Consider the following 13,021-nt stretch of genomic DNA (forward strand, 5'->3'; position numbering starts at 1 on the left):
AACTATCCTTACCCTTTATCTATCCTTCCTTCTACTATCCTCACTCTGCCTATCCTCACTCCTTTCCCTCTATCATCCTTTCCTCTCGATCACGCTGCTCTTTACCCCCACCTCTTCCTCTCTGCCTCCTGTTCCCCTGTATCACCCGCCTCTCTATCCTCGTGCCTTCCCCGCTGTCATCCTTTTCTCTGTCCTCATCTCACGCCACATCTACTCCCTTCCATTTATTTCCAATCAATTCTCTTTCTTCTCCCCCCCCCTCTTCCCATTCCCCTCACCCTTCCCCTTTTCCTTCCCTTTCCCATCTGCCACTAATCCATTCCCATTAACCTCCCTCTATCCCCATCTCTTTCCCGCGTAACGACATCACACTTACCAGTTTACCTCGTTTGGCTGTTATTCTGTTTGAGAGAGAGAGCAGTTTGTTTAATCTAGAGAGCAATTACCGTGTAGCAACGACAAAACAACCCATTACCGTGAGCCCGTCCCAGTGTGGCTAATGAACAACACTGCTCACTCTACCGTTACGCTTTTATCCCGGGGAAAAAACATACAAAATCACTGCATCAATCCTTCCTTTACCCACCACAGTTGCAAGACCAGACTTTCTTTTTTTTTTTCATTTAGTAATTTTTCACCGTTACCTCGTACAAAAAAGGGAAGAAATACATTAATCCTTTATTTATCTATAGCTATTACTGAAGCCGATTTTTTTTTTTTTCAGGTGTAAGTTATAATGCGGTATATAAGCAACCTGTGGCTCAGCGTTTTCATTAGTTGTGCTGTTGTGGACTCAGTACCCATCCCTGTTACTGAGGTGCTCACACTTAAATTTTTCATATTTCCCAGCTACGGACGGATTTATACAGTAGTCCATGGTTTATAAGTCTCCATAACCCTTTCTCTGCAATGGTGGAACTCAGATAATGCATGCCGGTGAAATCCTGATTGTTTTACTTATCACTCACAAGACCTACGCAGACAAGGGGTTAAAGTGTTTCAAGAAGGTCGAATCCCATTCCTACTTCACACCTTATATGCCTAATTTTCCTTGCTATTTTCCTCTCATCTTACAATACAAGTCTATTTGCTGCAACTTTTTAATTACTGTTTTTTCTCAGTGCTTACGAATCATCCGAATGCTTCTTTCTTCACTAGTAGTTTTAGTTGTGCTCTCTCTCTCTCTCTCTCTCTCTCTCTCTCTCTCTCTCTCTCTCTCTCTCTCTCTCTCTCTCACGTTACTGCCATGCCAGCTACTGCCGTGCGTGTCTGTGTGCTCATTAGACCCGTGCCATCATAACACTATTAAAAACTTTCTTTCATCTCTAAAATGACACAAAAATTACGCTCCCCCTCCCCCCCTCCCACTCAATTTCCGGCCACCTACGTCCACTGGCGAGAGTGTCGGTGGTGTAGTGGTTAGCGTATCTAGTCGCAAATGGAAGTCCTCTTGTTCCATCCTCAAGCCGATCAGACTCTTGGACGAAGTTTGTTTCTCCGTTGTCTCTGTTCGTCCAAAGTGCAAATGGGGACCTGGAAGTGAAGTCAACTGTTGCGTGTCGTGTTCTAGGAGACTGTAATCGTTTTTTTTTTCTTTTCTTTTCTTTTCTTTTGGGAGGGGGACGTCGTGGTACCTTCTCCTTAGCAAATTATTTTGCTACTGCATCTTATCCCTTGCAGCTCGATAATATATTTTGTTTTATTCTTGCAGCTACCAAAAGCTTTTATTTTATTTCAGGGTGAGTTTTCTACTTGGAAAGGTTAGGTATAGCCTAACACACACACACACACACACACACACACACACACGCTTCCCCTACATTACTAGGTGACTCTTCTGTTAAATACAGCTGTCTGAAATAGCAATAACTGAATACACAATTCTGTACATTATCTGATGGATAGAAGTTAATACTGTATACAATTTTGCGGCGTGGAATATTGAGAGGGTTTGCACTAGTGACATAAAGGAGGGCAAGAAGGTGTAATGCGTAATATTGTGGTAGTCGCAGCACCAGACTCATCGGAATGTAAACCCGGTGGCCTGCAGGTTGAAGTTGTCCTCCTGCAATCCAGCAACTTCCTATCAGGGGGTATGCAGTTGAGGGACATTATCTTTTTCCTATAAATCACTTTACATATCGTACGCCCATGCGCTACTCCTCCATAGGGATATTATTATATTGCAAGCATCGTATCATTAAAACTGACAGTGCAAAGTGGTGTGGAATCGTACAGTTTAAACGTAGATTTAAAAATATATATAAATAAATTTGTGAGGATAGGAAATTCTTAGCCTGCATTCCACTGCACATAAGGCAGTCAACAACGAGGTAGAAATGTCAGCCTTCATATATTTTCCGAGATGAGTTTCATTAATGGTCTCTAAAATATTATAGGTCTGTCCTCCCCTTCACGTTCTCAGGTTTAATAACACGATCGTAAATTTCTAGGAAAGGTAATTTAACCTGGGGACGTATCTGCTGCAACCCCCCGTCGCTCCATCTTAATTAATTTCATATAAAAAGCCTTCTAATCCTCCCGCCACTCACGACTTTTTCAGCGCGGGATATTTCAGGTCTCTCTGCCTGGTCTACACCCTGTCAAGCTAGGTTAGTGCCCTCTCTTCTCCCAGCATCCTCTCTCCTTCCAACACCCTCTCTTTTCCCAGTTCCCTTTCTCATCCCTGCACCCTCTCTTCTCCCAGCTCTCTCTCTCTCTCTCTCTCTCTCTCTCTCTCTCTCTCTCTCTCTCTCTCCCCAGCATCCTCGCTCCTCCCTGTCACACTGTCCTCATCCCTGGCTACGCTTGGGTCAGTCCTGTGCAAATCCGGGTCATCATCCTGCGTACTGATGCTATAGTGTTCCAGATCATCTCTCAATGGCGGGTCATCCCTCTCAGTTCCTCTCGTCCTTCCGGGCAACTGCTCCTCTCCCATCTACTTCCTCAATATCCAGAACCATTCATGTCCAGCCACAAGTCTCATTTCTCTGAAGATTCATCTGCACCGCTTTTGTAGGCAAGAATAATTATTAGATTCATGTGTACAGATTTATGCTATAGGAAATCTGAAAATTTTAGCATTATCAACTCTCACGATCATTTATATAAGCTTGTACATTTATAAAGGTAACAAATTGTCCTGGTAGATCTCTGAAAATGCTCTAAATGAGAAGAGAATAACTGTATTATTATGGATCTCTCTAAAGTTTTATTGATTGGAACTGTATAAATTTAACCCTCCGACCGCCCGGGGACGATAAAACCTGCAGCGTCATTATCTGATAAGCTGGGATAATACCTTCATACCTGGTGTTGTGACCTTAATGGGGTTGTTATTAACCAACTCAGTCTAAGTGACGTACTTTTTAGCTAATTCTTATCTTTACCAGGTTTCGAGATGCGAAAGATCTCTCGTACTGAGGGGGTTACAAAGGCTGTATATATCCCCTTCAATCAAACTGTCTCACCTAAGTTGACTAAATTTGTTGAGAATGGCAAAAATATAAAGAAAAAGACGACCCCGCGTTCAATGTACTGAGACGTGTCGGTGATGTAATATAGAAGAGATGTGAACATGATGATAATGCATTCAAATCCACAAACTGTTCCCTGCAACAACCGGGATCAGACCCGTGACCACACAGTCTTCACCCAGCTCCACTCCTCCATCCACTCCACCATAAACTCTGATCCGGTTTAAGCGTCCACTCCCACATCTGGCAAGGTCTTTGTCAGCATCTTCATCACACAGGAACTTGATACAGACATTCCTGAGCTAACCTAATCGTCCCATCCAGACCATCATTTTCCAAGGCGTTTCCGTATGTGTATCTATCAGGCGTTTGCTCTATCTGTCAGACGTTTGGTGGTGACGTAGCTGAACTGACTCATTCCTCCCCTTCACACCATTTATCAAGGCCTGTGTCTGTCCCTATAGCAGTATCTACTAAGCACTTGCTCTGTCAGTCAGGGATCAGTGTAGACGTCGTTGAACTGACATAGCCATCCTCTCTACACAGACCTCCCGCAATGCCTGTGTCTGTATCCATATCCCTAGATGTCAGGTGTTTGCTTTGTCTGTCAGGAGTTTGGTGCAGACGTCGTTTAAGTGACCTCCGCGTACCCTTCATTCAGACGTCTCTCACGGCTTGTGTCCACGCCAGGCTCGCGAGGGGAGGGACGGGCGGAATCCTCATCATGCAGATTGGATTCAGCACAGAGGAAGGGGTCAAGGACTACCACGCAGGGGCTGGGGGGCGCTCACATCCACTACATTACCTACATGGATAAGCTGGTCCATATTTCTCCATGTACGATAATTTGTGAAGGTTTCATTTTCTTGCCCTCGCTTGCATTGACCAACCACTACGAGAGGTTTCCCGTAAGTTAAATATAATATTCTGACGGTAGCAAAAATATATTGAAAAAGTCGTCGAAAACTGAAGGTGTTAAGAATTTCCGGTCGTTCTTAAATTATATATCCTTTCATACTTGGTGCAGCCTCAGCCCTTCGCACATTTGGTATACATCGTATTGCCAGCCTCATGACAAATTAGCGAGTCTGCTTCTAGCTAAATCAGTTAACGTATAGTTTAAATCTGTCTATCATCCAATCCCCCTCCCCCTCACTTTTTTTTTTGCCCCATCAGGAGAGGAGGGGGCCAGGGTTAGGCTGCTTAGTCCTGACATTTGAGGCAGGTGACCAGTCTTATTCATTATTACCATTCCAGGCTTATACTTGGTTACATGGTTACCCTCTAACTTCATATTTACCTTGTTACAGGAAACCATTTGTCCCTTAGTATTAAATCAATCAAGTGGGCGGCCCCACCTACCTCAATAATTACTATTTCTTTCCGCGCAATAAATTTTCAAAGATCTCCCTCAAAGCGTTAATTTCACTGGTACACTCCTGCTAAGAGAAAGATCGAGAGGGAAGATGGTTGAATGAATTTGTGGCTGAGTGACAATTAGAGGGAGAAGGTAGAGAGGAGATAAAAACCATTAACGAAGAGGCAGATGGGATGGAAATCTGAGTTAGAATACATTAGCATGCTTGATGTAGTGAGGAAGGAGGCTTGGATTCCTTCTGCGTGAATACCACATGAAGTTTAAGGGGAAAGAGGCACACTGGACTTGACCGTTAGAGATGCATGAAGAGAAGATAATCCACTTGGGATCAACTCTCAGGATGTAACGTTAGACAAGAGATAAACAGACAGAAAGAGAGTAAGGCAGATGGACAGAAAAACAGCCGACATCGTAGTGTCAGGCATCAGGGTCGTCCTCTGCGTGGCTTTGGAGATTTCGTAACAACTAATCTTTCCTGAATTATTGTGCATATTACTGTCTTGTATGTTTTGTATACTGTTTTAATGTGGATACAGTTTCCATCAATAATGTACAAGAGGATACTATGGTGTAATCTGAAAAATAAATGGCCAGGGAAGAAATGCTACGAAGCCTCCTATGCCTCCCAGAACTCACGCAGATAAAAGGAAAGACAACCAACAGATAGCGCGTTCAGCATTGAGGGTTGTACATGTAAACTCTCCTAAGCTTAAGGCGTGTGTGTGTAAATGTGTGTGTGTGTGTGTGTGTGTGTGTGTGTGTGTCTGTGTGTCTGTGTGTGTGTGTGTGTGTGTGTGAGAGAGAGAGAGAGAGAGAGAGAGAGAGAGAGAGAGAGAGAGATTGCCTGTATATATGTGTATCTTTACTCAGACAGTCATCACAATCAAGAGCGAATATTAAAATGACAAAAAAAAAAAAAAAAAAAAAAAAACGGTGACAACAATGAAGTGTTACGGGCACTTAGTTCATCCTGTAAATAACTTAGAGTCCATTTTAAGTACCTCTCCAGACTGACAAATGGAAAGTCTCAATAAACAACGCTAAGTAAGAGAATAAACACGAAGAAGAACAGGGCTAGAAAGATACAACACTAGATGGTAAGCACTGAAACACGTGGGTAAGAGGTTAGGCAATAGACAGGCAATAGATAGACAGGTAAATGGACAGCTAGATAGAAAATACTCCCACGGTGATTTGAGAGACTGGACTGGGTGTGGTGGAGAGATGTGAGATGAAGAGATGACGGTAAGGTGGACAGGAAAGGTGAGAAGGAGGAAATGAAAGTGATAAATGAGGTGACATGAAGAGATGAGCTGAGATGATATGAGGCAGGGGTGAGGTGAGGATGATAGATAAGTTGAGGTGAGGTGGAGAGGTATGGTGAGGTAGAGGTGACACGAGATGGAGAGGCGAGGTACGGTGAAATGGAGAGGGGAAATGAGGTGAAGAAGTTTGGTGAGGTGAGGGGAAACGGAGAAGTGAAATGAGGTGAGGCAGGTGAGATGAAGAGGTGAGTTAGAGAGTGAGGTGAGGTGGAGAGGTGAGGGGAGGTGGAGAGATGAGGTGAGGTCAGGTGAGGCAGTGGGTGTCCCTGTAAACGTGTCCCCTCGGTCCGACACTGCCAAATTAATACTGGGTGTGTGTCGTCCCTCAGGCTTCCTGTATACCTGCCTGTTCCCTGACTTGTCCACCTGGCTCACCGCCCACCTGGCTCACTGCCCACCTGGCTTATTGTCCACCTAGATTGTCGTCCGCCTGGCTTGTCGTTCACCTGGCTTGATGTCCACCTAGATTGTCGTCAGCCTAATTTGTCGTCCGCCTGTCCAGTCGTTCATCTGGCTCGTCGTCCACCTGGGTTGACCTTGACTCTGGGGAATCAGATGATGGAAACACTTGCCTACATCCTGCCTAAATGGTCACTCTCCTCCTTCACACCAATCCTCTCTTCGCTCACATCTCTCTTCTCCACATCTTTCCTCACCTCCCTCACACCTTTCCTCTCCGCCTTCACACCTCTTCTCTCCTCCCTCACTCCCTTTCTCTCCACCCTCACACCTCATCTCTCCTCCATAACACCTATTTTCTCCTCCCTCACACCTCTTCTCTCCTCTCTCACACCTCTTCTCTCCTCGCTCACACCCCTTCTATCCACCCTCACACTTCACCTCTCCTCCTTCACACCTCTCCTCCTCTCTCACACCTCACACCCTTTCTCTCCACCCTCACACCTCATCCCACCCTCACAACTCTTCTCTCCCCTCCTCTTCAACCGCTGCTCTCCACTCCTCCCTCCATTTCCTGTCACCCCTTCCAAAGTCCCCCTGTCAGGTCCTACATTCCTCCAGCATTTCACCTCCCCTCCCATGATTCCTCTTCTTTCTCCCCCCTCCCCCCTCTCTCTCTTATATTCACCACGATATGAGACGATGGGACAGAAAACAATGTTGCTCATAATGGTAAAATACTAAGAGTGCAGAAGTAAAATCTTATATTAATGTAGTAAGGCAGTAAAGAAAGTTAAATATAATTTTAGGATTTATAAACAGATACTTCGCATTAAAATTATCAATGAGTCGTTAAAGAAAGTGGTTGGAATATGCTGTGCAGTTTTACGCCTGAACCTTAAGTAAAGCTATGAAGTAATAAGTAGTTCATTGAAGAAATGTAGCCAAATTAATGAAAAGCTTTAGAGTGAAAACCTATGAAGAAAGATTACCAAACTTAAAATGACTTCACTGAAAGAGAAGTGACGTGGAAGTACCTATAGTAACTGAATGTTTTAAGATCTGAAAGGGTTTACAAAATAAACCTTGACACTACAAATTAATTTTTTGCTACTATTAAGTGCAGTGAAGAAACAGGCTCCCAGATAATGCATGCGATCTTATCCCTTGTAGCTCACTGCTGACTGACTCATTCCCATTGGTACGTACAGGTAGAAGCTTGATCAGCACTTGGCTGCAGATGGGATAACAAATACTGGTAGGGTATTAGCTGTAAATCAATATCAAAATCATACGGTAACGTTAATCTAAAGCCATAATGAATCATAGTCTCGATTACTTAATACATTACACATGCATAAGTGGCAAAATGGCTATGCATGCATGGTGGGGGCGCTTTAGTCTTTGGAGCTGAATAAATGAATAAATTGTTAGACTGCATTAAGGAGGCATATAATTTAGTTCTTAATACTGTATAAGTAGTTTATCTACCATAAAAACATCTTTCTATTTGAGCACAAATCAAGAAAAAAAGCACAAAGTCAAAGCGAGAAACAGACAGCCTCTTCATTTGCTATCCTACTGTTAAACTTTCGTGATTTGAGGATGCCTTCTTACTGTATAAATCAAGGCCAGATCACCTTGTACAAACTATAAGGACTTTATGATCTGAGCATCTTGGTAATCTGACAATTCTTTGCATGGCTATTTGCTCCCCCCTCTCTCTCCCTACCTACTTATCTTCCTATCTTCTTACCTATTTGCCTATCTGTCTTTCTATTTGTCTGTCTATCTATTAACTTATCAATCTGTCTAATTACCTACCTGCCCACCTACCAAAACCATCAATCTATCTGTCTGTCTGTCTATCTATCTGTCTCTATATCTCCCACCTTTTCTCATTCCTGCCGCATGTGCCTCATCACCACCTCCTCAGTAATGCTTCCCTCAGGTTTTATTGCATTCCTCTCCCTTCTGCCTGTCAGTGATCCATTCCTCCACACGTCCCTCGCAACCCATCCATTCTCTCCCCTTCCTCATCCCTCTTGCACCTTGCCTTCTCCCCTCCTAACCCCTCCTTCTGTCCCTTTCCCCAACCCTCCTGCATATCTCCTCTCCTCCTCATTCCTCCATCTCTCCTCCTCCTCACCCTCCATCTCTCCTCTTCCCCACCCTTCCTGCATATCTCCTTCTCTCCTCCACACCCCTCCATCTCTCCCCTTCCTCACCCCTCCTGTACCTCTCCTTCTTTTCTCCTCATCCCTTCTTCTCTCCTACTCTTCACCCCTCACTACCTCCCCTCCTCTCCTCCTCACCCCTTCTGAACTCCCCTTCTTCTCCTCTCCCTTCCTCCTTCCTTCTCTCCCCTCCTCACCCCTCCCTACTTTGCCTCTTTCTCTCCCTCTCATTTCCCAGCCCTACCTCCCCTCATCTCTCCTCTTCCTCACTCCTCTCTAACTCCCATCCTTCTCGCAATTCCTCGCCCTCCTTTACCTCCCCTCCTCTCTCCTCCTCACCCCTCTCTACCTCCCCTCCTCCTCCTCTCTCCTCCTCACCCTCTCTACCTCCCCTCCTCCTCCTCTCTCCTCCTCACCCCTCTCTACCACCCCTCCTCCTCTCTCCTCCTCTCCTCTATCTATCTCTCCTCCTCTCAGCTCTAGCAGATGGCTAGCAGAGTGCAGTGCGACAGAGTGCACTGTGGAAGAGTAACGAGGAAGGCTGTAGAGTGGTAGGGTGAAATAAGGCAAGATCCATCATAAACGGCGTATTGCAACAAAACGTATATGGCAGAGTGTAGTATGACAGGGTGTAGTGTGACTGGGCGTAGTATGTAGGATGTAGTATGACAGGGTATGGCGTGTCAGAGTGCAATGTGACAGGCTGTAGTGTGGAAGAGTAGTGTGACAGGATACACTATGAGAGGATGAAGTGAGGCTGAGTAGAGCGAGGCACGGTAAAGCATGAGAGAGTGCAGTGTGACAGGATTAAATATTGAGGGCGACTTACTTGGGGTGTGGTGTGCCATTGTGGTGAAAGGCAAGGTGCATGGTGGCAGGGAGTTGTGTGGAATTATATTGTGTCAGGATGTAATGCCAAGGTGCAGTGAGTAGGAGGGAGCCTTCACGCACACACACACACACACACACACACACACACACACTGTTTACCCCACACAGCCCCGCGCCTCCCACTCACCGCTCTCTTTGGCTCCGGGTGAGTGGCTTTTGATGTCCTTGGCTCGGTCTGTGTCCCTGTCTATGTCTCGGTGTCCCTGGCCCTGTCTCTGCCTATGTCTGTGTCTTTTGCTGTAGTCTGTTCCTGCTGTGTCTCTGTACTTGTTATTTCTCCCACTGTCTGTGTCTCTGTCTTTGTCTATGTCCTTTCCAGTATCTCTACCACTATTTCTGTCTGTGTCCCTGGCCCTGTATCTATCTTTCTCCGTGTTTCTGTGTCTTGGTGTTGCTGTTTTTTTTTTTTTTTGTCTCTGTATAACTATCCTTGTCGTTACCTCTGCTTCTGTTTCTTTACTGCTGGACATGATCTACGCCTCTCTGTTGTTGCCTGTCTGTATATGTCTCTGTCATTGCCTCACTGTCTGCGGGGCTGTCTCTGTGTCTGCATCGCTCTCTGCTTCTGTGCTACTAACCTTGCCTCTAGCGCGGCTTTTGTATACGTTGGTCTCCCTGTCTCTGTCTCGTTGTTTGTTTGTGTGTAGTTCTTCCTGTCTTTGTATTCCTCTCCCCGTCTGTGTGCCGCTGTCGTAATCTATGTTTCTGTCATCTCTGTCTCTCAAAACACTTCCTGTTAACATTTCTTCAATTAGTTTTTGTGTATTTGTCTCTGAAGGTCTTTCATATATACTCTTGGCCGTAATAATGATCGTTTACTATACAATGATTTTCCAAAAAGGCCTCAAAAATTGAATAATGTTGTCTGGTGGTAGTAGGAATAAAGTAGAAAAGATATCCGATCGAAGGGGTTAACTTATGCTGCTGGAGAACTGATGGACACCCTATTGTTGCTTGAAGTCAGAGTTGTATCTTGTTCACCACTGGAAGGAGATATAATTATTAGTGTATATATATTTTTCTCACTGCGTTCGTCGGTTCCTTCCCCCTACACTATTGTCATTTCATTGGGCTTTCTATCTCTGCGTGTAGTAAGCATCAATTGATTTTTTCTCCTGTCAGACAATAGATTATTTTTATATCTCTTCTGATTCCACGTTTCTGTGATGTCTTTTATTTTTTCACCTCTCTCTCTCTCTCTCTCTCTCTCTCTCTCTCTCTCTCTCCATTTGCGCTATTCCCACTCCGGTTTACCATGTGCAATTTCCCATGTCATCTCCCTTGTCACGTCTCCATTACTCGTACTCTTCCTCCCCCCCTTCCTCCTTTTTCATATTCCCATTCTCATTTTCTCTCTCCCTCACTTTGTCTGCCTTCCTGCCTCCCTTCCATTCTCTCCCTCCCTCACTTCCCCTCCTCCTTTCACCAGTTTCATTTCCCGTCCCTCCATCTCCCACATCTCCGTGCCTTCTTTCCTCCCATAAGTTACCCTCAGCTACACCACATAACCTCCGCCATTACTCTCCTCCACTGCCACCCTCCTTCACCATCCAATTTCTTCCACCAACTGGTCTGCACCACCACCATCTTCCTCCACCACCACCACCCAGACTTCCTCCATCAACCTCCTTCTTCACCACCCAGACTTCCTCCATCAACCTCCTTCTTCACCACCCAGCCTCCTCCACCAATCAGTCTGCTCAATCACCATCCTTCACCATCCAAACTTCCTCCACCAACTTTTTTCTCCACCACCCATCTCAACCACTACATAACCGTGTTCACGACCCACCGCCTCCACCTTCCTTTTCCTCCACTATCCGGGCTTCTCCACCCCTCCTTCTCCAATGTCCACTTCAAACCCCTCCCCCTCTTTCTTCACTATCCACATCCACCTCCTCCCCCTCCTACTCCATCACCCACTTCCATTTCCCTCTCCTCTCCCCCACAACTCACTTCCACCTCCCTCCCCCTCCCTTTTCCACTACTCACTTCCATCCCTTTCACCAGCGAGGCTCCTCCACCCCCTCCCCTCCTCCTCCACCCCACCCCCGTCTGGACAAAGTTGGGGCGAGGGTAAAATTGGTTCTTTGCGACATTTTACGTGACCGTTAACTCTGCCGCTCATCGACACCCGAGAGGAAACTGTTGTCCTGCCTCAATTTTATCTCGCTTGTATTTTTCATGGAGCTGGAGAACGAGGGGAAGGGGGCAGGGTGATGGTGGGAGGATGGGGAGGTGATGGGAAAGGTAAGGAAGGAGATGATAAAGGTAAGGATAGGGAAATCTTTTGTGGTGGAACCGTCATCATCATCATCACATGTGTATCGGATGGGAAATATTTTTGGCCTCGCCTGTGTGTCTACCTGCATGTCTGTGTAGGCTCTAACTTCTGAAGGCATAGACATGAAAACCTCACTATTAGTTCAGAAGTAGCATAGGACCCCATCTAGGTCACGTTCATGTGAAAAGTTCTCGTGTCCAAGGTCAAGGTCACTTAAATTCCCCCCAACAAACAAAACACCCTGAGCGGGCGGTTCATCTCCGTCTAGGCGTGGTTGTTACTATGATGATGATAATAATAATAATAATAATAATAATAATAATAATAATAATAACTAGAAATCTGAAACTGCTCACGCAATATTCAAAGAATTCCACATTCTAAATGAAAATCCTTTTATCATTGTAGACCTAATATTAAGAGACTCTTGGTATGACTAAAAATTTTTCGCGGATTTTGACCTGTGACCTTGAGGTTAAGGTCAGCGTCATTCATACTATGCAAATCATGTTCACTCATGACCCACTACATTTCCACCGAGTTTGGTCAAAATCGGCTAAATATTTTGCGATTTAGCACTTACAGGCATGAAGTTACCTTTCTTATTTTCCTCAGTATCTGAAAAAAGTGTTTGTTGGATCTCAGCGTCAATACGACTACATACTGGCATATCTGCAAAGCAATCGATTCTGTAGTTTTTGCTGCGCAGGAGGAAAAAAAAAAAAAAAGAGATAGAGGGCGGTAGTACGGTGTTATGGTGCTAAGAAAAAAAAAAAATTGTTCCAAAAGAAGCCTGCTACCAAGATGCATCACTCCTGAAAAGTTCAAGTTTATCTCGAACGGTCTTGGAATATCAGCCTCCTAGATCTCTTCTCCCCGGCCCCCCTTCGCCCCAAAAAAAGAAAAGAAATAATATCTACAATATCAAAAAGAACTCCAAAGAATGTGGAGTTCCTAATAACACTGCTCGTGTTTGAACTTGCAAACACAATATACAATGTGGTGAGCACAAATCAGTAAATAAATAATTTTTAGTACGAAATAGTGGGATCGCTTTCGTTCACATATTCAGGGGAGAACAAAGTGAGTGA

Source organism: Coenobita brevimanus, chromosome 93, assembly GCF_032717465.1.
Source record: "Coenobita brevimanus isolate Jiangsu-jjx chromosome 93, ASM3271746v2, whole genome shotgun sequence".
Classification (NCBI taxonomy): domain Eukaryota; kingdom Metazoa; phylum Arthropoda; class Malacostraca; order Decapoda; family Coenobitidae; genus Coenobita; species Coenobita brevimanus.